Source organism: Pistacia vera, unplaced genomic scaffold (genome assembly GCF_008641045.1).
Source record: "Pistacia vera cultivar Batoury unplaced genomic scaffold, PisVer_v2 Contig1052, whole genome shotgun sequence".
NCBI classification, from domain to species: Eukaryota; Viridiplantae; Streptophyta; class Magnoliopsida; order Sapindales; family Anacardiaceae; genus Pistacia; species Pistacia vera.
Genome location: NW_022195085.1, coordinates 50,159 through 61,790, shown reverse-complemented (window position 1 = coordinate 61,790; position 11,632 = coordinate 50,159). Strand labels below are relative to the sequence as shown.

Sequence of the window (11,632 nt, the reverse complement as noted above, 5' to 3'; positions counted from 1 at the left end):
TATTGAACATTCAACCTTAGCATGCATTCTAAACAAAATAAAACGTGCCGGTAATGGCCCAGCTAAAACGATTTCCTCGAGCCTAGAGGAATCGGTGGGTCACCTAGGGGTCCTGTAATAAAAACTTGAGTCTTCAAGTATGATCGTCTCTTCCTTGATCCGTCTTCAAGTACATTACAAAAGCATCATTCTAAATTTATTATAAAATTAATCTAAAACTAATTTTACATTAACAAATTTAGAAACCTCGATTTACATTCGAGGGGAATAAGATGAGAAAAGAATATACATCGAGAAGAGGAGAGAAGGCAGGACACGCAGGCCCTATTTAAAATATTACAACCATACGTACCCAAAATAATTTAAAACATTCACCCTTAGGTCTAAAGCTCATGTACCGAGCACCATGCAATATACAAACAAGTACATAGCATATATTTACATAGCATATATTTAAAAAACAATCAATTTTTGAACTGGGTGGGTTATTTATTAATTACCCTCTTAAATGTGCAGAATGATTATTGGCTTTATAGGTTCTTAAAAAAAAACTGCAGTTATGTCTATTCGCGAAAAACAGAAATTGGGAAAAGCTACAAACTTCTTCACGGCGAAGCTTCCCCAAATCGTACAGTTCGCGCTTTTTGCAGTTTTTGTGTAATATCACGAATCCAAATCAAATCGAACACACATACGTTCAACCAAGATATCAACCAACCAATATAACATCCATCAACACATTATTAAACCATTTTATCATTTGAATCATTCAATCAACAGTAGATTTACAGATTTTACAGATTTAACAAAAACAAGGTTTTCATGGCAGATTCATCAAGGCAACATATTATCAACAAACACATGTAATCAACCATTCATAAAAACTGTAAAATCTAGTAGCCTAGGCTCTGATACCGCTGTTAGGAAACGATCCGGTTGCGCAGCGGAAAACAAAAATTTTACAACCATGGATCGTTCCTTAAAACCCAAAATCAGGGCACATAAATTACAGTTTATATATTACATCAAGAATCTGCAGAAAAATAAATCTAAAGTTTAGATTCATACCCACGTTGGAGGCTCCACCAATATTATCTTTGAATGTGTTTGCTATCGATCCAAGTGTAGGATCGAACCAACAAGTCCACACGAAGACAATCACCAGGAACCAAGGAGGGATTTGCTAGATCCTCCTTGGCCTTAAGAAAACAAGAAGAAAAGAAATATTTGATTTTCAATCAAACAGTGAAAGTGGCGTGGGAGAGAGTGTTTTTGTGTTGTGTGTTTTTCCTTTTAATTAAATGAACTAATAAAAATCACACTTAATTTCACACACACATTCTCTTTTATAGGCAAACTAAGTTGCCCTATTCCCACATGGAATGGGCTTGGGCTCCAACCCAAACACTCCATGTTGCCAAACACTCCTAATTAGATATTTTAATTTAATTTATCATTATCTCAATTAAAATCAATTAATATTTAATTAACATTTAACAATAATGATGATTTAATTAAATATGTGCGAACACATATTTAAATGTAATTTCACTTATTTAATTTTTCTAACAAATTAAATAAAGGCTACGACCCCAGCAAATTTAATTGCACTGTGAAATTACCAAAATACACTTTCGCCCAAAAAGACAAAAACGTCATTCTTTCTTCTTGGCTCTTAAATCGTCTTCTATGTGTGTGACCCATAGGCTCCTCATCATACCGGCAGTGTATAGTATCGCAATTAACACCAATTAATCATCTCACTAATACACAGACCAAGATTGGCCCCTATCAAGGCATCATGGCCACCCGATAGATTCGGATTCAGCAAAGTAGCTACCTGTCAACGATATGGTTATCGTACAATTCGATCATTTCATCATACTGTATCTCGACGAGACGAATGCATAGAAATAGTGTCAACCTTCGGTTACTCTCGATATTATGTATTCAGTTTCTGGACCAATGACATGTATTATAAACTGGATAGAGCAACAACTCAATCCTACTGTGGCCACAATTTTAATGTCATTGCCATATACTGAATTGCGCCGTGAGATAACTTCTCCCATACCCGGGAGTGATGAATCCTCTGTCAATCCACCATAGTCTTGATACACTCCTTAATGCAGCCAATCACCACCGTATTGACAGCTCTGAATAGAACTGCGTCAGGCTAGTGTCAAACTGCACAAATCGGTGCACAAGGCGCTCCGGTGATCTCAAGTCTAAGGATCACATGTACCACCATTCGTTAGAGGATTTGTTCCATAGCCACTGGGGTTACCATCCATATTGAATCCTTTGGTGGGTCAGTCCAGTGAACTTGCTGTGGTATATCTGCCTATAGCAAGCACCCATTGTTGCACTAGGTTGTCACCAAACAACCTTGACAAGTGATATCAGTCACTGCCTTTCGACAGGGTCGTTCAACACTATGATAGCCTTACCGTATTATCTGTGCCCTTACTTCAGAATAATACTGGGGCTACGGACGTTTCTAGAATGGCCACCATATGTGCTCATAGGGTTCTCACTATCAAGATTTGAAACACTTGATACCCTCGTCACGGTTCTACCATTCTAAGGACATATATCAATACATATTGCAATAATAATGATTTACGCGATATAGAATAAAATGCCTTTTATTATTGATTTATGAACATTATTACAAAGAGTCAATTCTACAATAATTGATTGGCTCTAGGGCATCAACTCTAGCACTTCAAATCTTCAAATCACATCAAAACTAGGGTTTTTAATCCTTACCTTAAACCCTTCAACTTGAAGATCCAAGGCTCCTATCTTGTTCTCCTTGAAAAATTATGCAAAACTCCTTTAAAACTTAGAGAAAGAAGGCTTATTTCATGGAAGATTTGAGAGAAAATGGAAGAAAGGTTGAAGAAATGCTCTCTCCCTTGGCTTGAACGAATTTCCTCTCATTTATAGGAAAATATTTCATTTATTTTTCAAAATTATCTATTGGCCCAATTATTTTAATTGTATAACTCATAAGTCCTTAATTCTTCATATAAAGGCATTTTGGTCATTTTGCACTAAACATAATTATTACTTAATTAATGCCATTAAATGCAATTAAGCCTACTCATCCTTGAATTTTTCAATGCTTATCCATAGGCAAAATGACTATTTTGCCCCTAATGCCTTTCTATGGATAACTGATTCATACCGTTCCAAATGAATTGACTATTTTGCCCTTGATTAGATTTTATGCTTTTTAACATAAAATTAACATCTAAAGGACTATTTTGAGTTAGGAACATACCTTTGACATCTTGGGTATTACAGTTACACTCAAGATAACTCATCCTAAAAGGATGAATGGAGCCCAAAGCACACAAAACACAAGCCACCAAGCTGTCCACAATAACTCAGCTCGCCCTACTAGACCGAGTGAGAGAAACACCCATCCTCAAACAATCAACCTAGACCTATTATCTATTGCCACCCCCTTGAACAAATATTAGCAAAGAAGTTGGCCGACATGGAAGCTATGATGAGACACATACCCAAAGTCCCTATACCAGCCAAGAAAAGCTTTCCCCATAGTTATGCCGACTCAGCCTTCGTTGACTCCATAGCCCTAACCGAGCTGCCTCAAAAGTTTTCCATCCCAAACATGAGACGCTATGATGGTACAACCGACCTAGATGGCCACATTACCTCCTACAAACAGAGGATGTTTATTGTCTTCATACCACGGGATCTCAGGGAAGCATGCATATGCAAGAGCTTTGGCTCCAGCCTCTTAGGACTGGCTTTTTAGTTGTATACAAACCTCCCCAACAACTGCATAGCTCATTCGTCCAGCTCACTGACTCATTTGTTGAGTAGTTTGCAAGCAGTAAGAAACTTGATAAGTTGTCAGCCGACCTATACAAGGTTTATCAGAAGAGAAGAGAGCCGTTGCGAAAGTATGTCAGCCAATTCAATAAGAAGAAGATATATATCCCATCCTACAATCCTAAAACACCAATAGACGCTTTTAGGAAGGGGCTCCTCCGTGATGGGGAACTCTACAAAGATCTCACCAAATTGCACTGTAATTCTATGGAGGACGCTCTAGCCCAAGCAATCATCCAAATAAGGTGGGAGGAAGATGAAACGAACCGTAGAAGGTACACACCCTATAATGAACACCGACAGAACCGAAGTGAAAGACGCCTAGAAACTTGGCAATATGAAACAAACAACCCACCTCCAACTCGAGGTTCCAACAGAAACAATTAGAAACCGTATGACCGCCCTCCAACCCGACCTGCATACAAACCCTCCTGTTCTTCTTCATTTTTGGTCCTTGAGTATAACCTCAAAGTCGAGTTGGCCCAACTGGTTTCAATAATAGAGAGGGTCAAACAGTCAAGTGGCCAACCAAGTTAAGACCCAATGTTAAAAGAGACATGACCAAATGGTATGAGTTTCATCATGAACATGGGCACACTACAACCAACTACATCGCTTTGAGGTTAGAGGTTATAGCTTTATTCAATAGGGGATACCTTTGAGACCTGTTAACAGATAAGGGAAAAGCACCATGAGAAACAGAGATGAGAAAAACCAGTCCTCCTCTCCGTCAGATCCAAAGCTAAAAGGTTTCTGCAACTTGATATCAGGTAGCTCAAAAATCAGTGGAGTCAATTATTCCTCAGCAAAAAGACATGCCCGAGCTAGCCATCACCCTAAAGTCAGCCTTTCCCATCCACCCACGTAGAAATCGTCTAACTAAGTCATCCAGTTCGAAGATGATGAGGCAGTCACCCTCACTACCCTACACTATGATGCTTCAGTGATCACCCTACAAATAGTAAATATTCTAATCAATAGAGTATTCGTGGATGGAGGTTCCTCAGCCAATAATCTCTTCTTGGTAGCTATCAAGACAATGGACTTAGATAAGTCAGTCATCAACAAGCGCCGCACTATCCTGGTCAGGTTTAGCTCTGAGAAAAATTACACAATCGGGGAGATAGCCCTTACTATCTACACCAGTGGGGTAAACCAACAGACTATTTTTCTTGTGATGGATTGCCTTTCACCCTACAACGTCATCTTAGGTTGACCTTGGATCCATGACATGAGAGCCATCTCGTCAACCTTCCATCAGACAATTACGTTCCTTACTAGGTGGGGAGTGAAAAAAGTCAAGGGCAACCTTAAGGCCTCAAGGGACTATTACAAGAATGCCTTCAAAGGCAAGTCCTACACTTTATAGTAACTACAGACAAACCCGACTCGTCCAACCAAGCTGAATCAACCATCAATGAGGTATAGATTGACCTAGATCATCCTGACCGAAAGACTCAGATTAGATCCCGACTGAGTCCTAAAATCAGAGAGTGACCGATCAGCTTCTTGTAATAGAATCATGACTGCTTTGCCTAGTACCACGCGGATATGGCCGGGATCAGCCCTGACGTAATTATGCATCATCTCCAAGTTGATCTTGACTGCCACCCAATTAGATAGAAGAGAAAAAAGTTCACCTCAAAGCGAAACTGGGTCATTAATGATGAGGTAGAGAAATTATTGAGTAATAGGCTTATTCGAGAGGTTCACTACCTCGACTGGCTCGCGAATGTGGTGTAGTTCGAAAGAAGAATGGAAAATGGCGAGTCCGCATAGATTTCACGAACCTGAACAAAGCATGCCCAGAGGACTCCTTCCCTTTCCTACACATCAACATGTTAGTCGATGTCACAACCGATCATGAGTTGCTTAGTTTCATTGATGCCTTTTCTTGCTACAATAAGATATTCATACACCCGGATGACCAAGAGAAGACTACTTTCATCACAGAGAGGGGCACTTACTGCTACAAAGTGATGTAATTTGAACTCAAGAATGTTGGGGCCACCTATCAACGGCTCATCAACAAGATGTTTGCAGAACACTTGGGGGATACTATGGAAGTGTACATTGACGACATGCTTGTCAATGTAAATGGAAGCGGTTTGTGTATAATGTTACTTACTGCAGATGAAGAGGTCATCCAATGAGCCATCTGATGCGGCTTCAAGTATATATACAATGAGGCCGAATATGAGACTCTGATAGCCAGTCTCTCACTCGTAAAGGAGATAGGGGTAACAAGGTTGGAAGTCAAGTCTGATTCCCAGCTCATAGTCAATCAACTATAAGGCACCTACCAAGCTAGAGATTCGAAGATGACAACATACATGAACTTGGGTAAAGAGCACCAATTAGCCTTCAAAGTGTTCACCATTAGCCAAGTCTCAAGAACTAAGAACACTCATGTTGATACACTTGCCAACCTTGGCTCAGCCCTACGAGGTACTTTTAACTCTTCCATCTTGCTTCTTTTCCTTCAATAGTCGACCAACTAGAAGGAACCCTAGTCCGAGACAATGCTGATCCCCAAAGAACCTTCAAAGGTTATGGATATTGAGTCGACCAACTCATGGATGACTCCCATCCTCAAATACTTAGAGAAGGATGAGATCCCAACCGACAAGAATGAAGCACGCCGCGTAAGAGCCAAGGCAGCTAGATTTACCGTCTATGAAGAACAACTCCTTAAGAAGTCATTCTCTGGTCCCTACCTCAAATGCATCACTTAGGAAGAAGCCTAATATGCATTAGCAGAACTCCATAAGGGTGAGTGCTAGAACCATGCTGGGGGACGCAATCTGGCACACCGAGTGATAACCTCTTGATTCTATTGGCCCACTATACACTCAAACTCAACCTCATATGTCAAGAAGTACGACAGTTGACAACAATTTGCTCATGTCTCGCACCTCCCCCTAGACGACTCAACTCCGTCCTCACCTATTGGCCGTTCATGAAGTGGGGGATGGACATCGTTGCCAAGCTTCTAACAGTACTTGGGCAGCAAGTGTACATACTACCAGTCACAGACTACTTCATAGAATGGATCGAGGTAGAGGCATTCATGCAATTCTGAGATCGAGAAGTAAAAGGCTTCATCTAGAAGAACGCCATCTACCGATTCGGGATCCTAAAAGAGATAGTCATCGGCAACAGGTCCCAATTCATCAGCTCTGGCTTTAGGGACTTTTGTGAAATATGGGGCATCAAGCTCAGCTTCTCGACATCTCAAAACCCTTAGTCAAACAGCAAGGCCAAGTCATCTAATAAGACAGTAATGCAAACAATGAAAAAGCACCTTCAGAAAGCAAAGAGCATGTGGGCGGACAAACTACCAGGAGTTATATGGTCTTACAAAACCACCACCTGCTCCTCCATAGGTGAGACACCTTTATCCCTTGCATACATGATAAGAGCTTGAAAATACATATTTTGTTAGTGATTCAATTGGATTATTTGTGGAAAAATGTGCTTTTAATGTGAACTTTGAGTTAATTATTTCATAAATACTTTTTATGGGATCATGGGGTGTATTTTGAGTATTTTCAGGTTAAAAATGATATTTGAATGAAGAAGAATTATGTTGATGGAATTCATGACAAGTAGGAACAAACGGTGCAAGAATCGGAGTTGAAACGAGAAAGTTGTGACGCGTTGAAGATGAGAAGTAAAACTTGGAAATTTGTCAAGATGAGCATGCTTTGATGTTTTTATCATAACTTGAGCTGTAGAAATCTGAATTCAATTATTCTTATGGCTTTGGAAATCTTACTCAGAGAGATACAAAGTTTGTGTTGATGACTTTACTAGATTCTGAAGATTCCAGACTCGTGGGACAAAAAGAACAATCATCGCAGCGACCATTTCTGTCACCACAGCGATAGATCACAGACCTATTTGGGTTATTGTATTTTCCTAGTCTGAATCTAAACGGTTTAAGGCATTTAATTCTTTCCTGATTAACCTCCAAACCCTAGCACTATAAATAGGGGTCCTTATTTAGTTTTTAGGGACATTAGAAAAAATAAAAAATAAAAAGAACGGCTACTATTTTGGAAATCATAATTCTTGTAGTTCTCGTTCACCAATTAGAGAAGTTTTTCTATTTTTCATTCTTGAACTCATGTTTGTTAATAAAATGGTTGCTTTTATTACTGCAATTATGAACTAAACTTCTTTTCTAGGGCTAAAGATGTAGCCCAATTTATGAATATGTGTTGAATTTATTGTTGTTAATTTTAATTGAGCATTAATTCTAAGTTTTATTATTGTGTGTAATGCTTCCAATTCTTAAGGGCCCGAGAGTTGAATGATTTTATGGGTTGGGATGAGATCGAGACATGAAACTTGATTAGTCTAAGGTAATAAAACCATAGATTGAGCGAACGCTAGAGATAAGTTTCTGCGATCTATGAGGTTCTGGTAAATTCCTTAGAACTTAATGATCTCTTAGCTTCTAAATCCACTTTAGAGATATTTTGGGTTGTTGCTTAAGGGTTAATTTGCTAATTGTTCGAGAGAAAGTTAGTGAAATATTAGGGTGTTTGGCCTTTAGAATAAGCTTAATTAGGTTAGTAATAATTGTCAATGCATAGGATTAAATTGGTGTAAAATCTATGCCCTAGGTTTAGTCTTATTGATCTTTTTACCAAAGTATTAATACAATTCTTCTTTTGTTTACTTTTTAGGTTGTTTTATTTTTCATTAATTCATTCTTAAAATTTTGTTTCATCAAATAGCAATAAAATAGACTAGTTTGGTACTTAGTAGGTAGTTCTCTTGGGATTTGACACTCGTTTACTCGAGCTTTACTACTTGTGCGATTTCGTATGCTTGCGAATAGGCCTGTCAAGTTTTTGGTGCCGCTACCGGGGAACTATTCTTTTTACCAATATCAATACGAAATATTTAGTTGCTAATTTGATTTGTTTTATTTTTGCTTAGAAATTAATTTTTATTTGTTTTGTTTTGTTTGTTTCGTTTATTTAGATCCTAGGGAGCTTACGTTCAAAAGGTGGTGGTGATCTCAATCCCTTTGATTCTGAAATCGAGAGAACAGCTAAATAGTTGAAGAAAGAAAAGAGGCAAGCTAACTTAGAAAAATCAATGGCTAACAAGGGAATTATAAATCCCAATGTGGAAAATCAAGATAATGAGAATGAGGATATCACAAGAGGCCATGCAACTGGTGGAGCGGTACTGGTTCAAAGAGCATTGAAGGACTACTTCAGTCCTACTATTGATGGGTGCTATTCTAGCATCAAAGACCACCAGTTCAAGCGAATAATTTTGAGATCAAGCCAACAATTATTCAGATGATTCAGCAGTCATTCCAATTCTCAGGGTTGCCTAATGATGATCCCAACTTGCATATCGCCAATTGGAGTTATACGACACATTCAAGCATAATGGAGTATCCGATGATGCAATTAGGCTAAGGCTTTTCCCATTCTCTCTTCGAGATAAAGCTAAGGCTTGGTTGATTTCTCTACCATCTGGGAGCATCACAACATGGAACAAGTTAGCTCAAGCATTCCTTACTAAATATTTTCCGCCAGCCAAGTTGAGAAGTGAGATTACCAATTTCAACCAACAAGAATTGGAGTCATTGTATGAAGCATGGGAAAGGTATAAGGATCTCTTACAGAGGTGTCCTCACCATGGGTTACCAATCTAGTCGCAAGTGCAAATGTTCTACCAAGGGTTGTTGCCAAACATTCAAGCCGTGATAGATGCTACCAGTGGAGGAGCCTTGAATAACAAAACATCAGAGGAAACATACAATTTGATTGAGATGATGGTGAACAATAACTACATGAGGACTTCGGAGAAAAATTCAACAAGGAGAGCAGCGGGAGTGCATGAAGTTGACGGCTACACCGCATTGGCTGCCCAACTTTCAGTCATTCAAAAGCAATTGGATACTATTCTAAAAATAAATGCAATTGATTCTTCTCCTTTAACTTGTGAGTTTTGTGCAAGTAATCACTCATCAAGAGATTGTCAAGAAGGGAGTCAATTCACCTCACTTGAACAAGCCAATTATGTGAATAACTTCCAAAGAGGGCAAGGAAATTTGTACTCAAATACTTACAATCCATCATGGTAGAAACATCCCAACTTCTCATGGAGCAACCACAATAAACATAAACAACCTCCTGGTTTTCAAGCTCAAGAGCCGAAATCTAACCTAGACAATGTGCTTACCAAGTTCATTGAAGAGACAAGCAAGAGGTCTGAGAAGAATGAAATCCTTGCCCAAAACCAGTCAGCCTCTATTAGAAACCTTGAGACTTAAATTGGGAAAATCCATAACATATTAGCGGGAAGAGTTCAAGGAGTTTTACCAAACGATACAAAGAAGAATCCTAAGGAACAAGTGCATGCAATCACCCTGAGGAGTGGAAAAACCTTGGAGAATTCGGAGGATGAAAAACGGATGCAAGAAAGAAAGAAAAACTTGGAAGAAGAAACGAAGGACGATCGCTACAGCTATGAAAATGGCCACTAGGGCGACCAAGAAAAGAAGGACTATAGCCGCGGCGACTATGAAATTGTTCCCAAAACTTTAGAAGATGATACTTATCACCGCGGCAAGGAAATTAGTCATCGCAATGACCGTGAATCTGACCAGAATGCATCTTCAAGTAATCAGGCCATGAGAAAAAGGAATCCACCCTTCCGTACCCACACCGATTGAAGAATCAGAAGCTTGACAAGCAATTTGGTAGGTTTATTGACATGTTTTGAAGCTTGCATATTAATATTCCTTTTGTTGATATGTCAGAGTAGATGCCCAAATACGCCAAGTTTCTGAAGAAGATCCTCACGCATAAAAGAAGACTTGAGGAACATGAGAAAGTAATGCTAACGGAGGAGTGTAACACGTTGATTCAAAAGTAACTACCACCTAAACGACGAGATCCAGGGAGTTTTACTATCCCTTGTATTATTGGTAGTTGTTATTTTGACAAGGTTTTGTGTGATTTAGGGACAAACATTAATTTAATGTCATTTTCTATCTACAAGAAACTTGGATTGGGAGAAGTGAAGCCAACCACCGTGTCTTTCCAATTGGCAGATCGATCAATAACATATCCTAGAAGGGTGGTAGAAGACGTGTTGATTAAGGTAGATAAACTAATTTTCCCGGTAGACTTTATAGTATTAGACATGGAGGAAGATCGGGAAATGCCTTTAATCCTAGGACGACCTTTTCTAGCAACGGGTAGAGCATTGATCGATGTTTATCAAGGGAAATTAATCTTAAGGGTAGAAGATGAGCAAGTAAAGTTTAATGTTTTTGATGCTACGAAGCGTCCATATTCTTTGACGCATGATTTGAGATTAATGTCCTTAATAACATAGTGAATACAAAATTAGAAGAAAACTACCCTAGTTCACCCCTAAAGAATTGTTTACTCAACTCTAGGACTATGGAGGCTAACTTTGAGATGGTAGATGAAACACGATTAAGGCCCTATGTGAATGGTGAAATTAAGAATATGAGGGCTTGGATTCTCCTAGATGATCCGAATTAAAGAAAATGAAAAGTCAAGCTTACAACTTTAACCAAGCACTTTTGGGAGGCAAACCAAGTTGTTTCTTATTTTATTTCGATTTTTTTTTCTTTAATTAACTAATTTGTTATTGTTGTAGGTGTTAGTTTTTAGGTTGTTGGAGTAGGTGCCCTAGAGCCAATCTATTATTGTAAAAATTGATTCTGTAATAAATGTTTATTTATCAATAAAAGGTATAT

General features: G+C 38.7%; 1 non-coding gene across 1 annotated transcript; it reads right to left on the bottom strand.

Moving 5' to 3' along the window:
- Window positions 1-9,433: 9,433 nt before the first annotated feature.
- Window positions 9,434-9,540, bottom strand: LOC116128137. The gene has a single exon (XR_004127702.1). It is a non-coding gene; the product is annotated as a small nucleolar RNA R71 (small nucleolar RNA).
- Window positions 9,541-11,632: the final 2,092 nt, after the last annotated feature.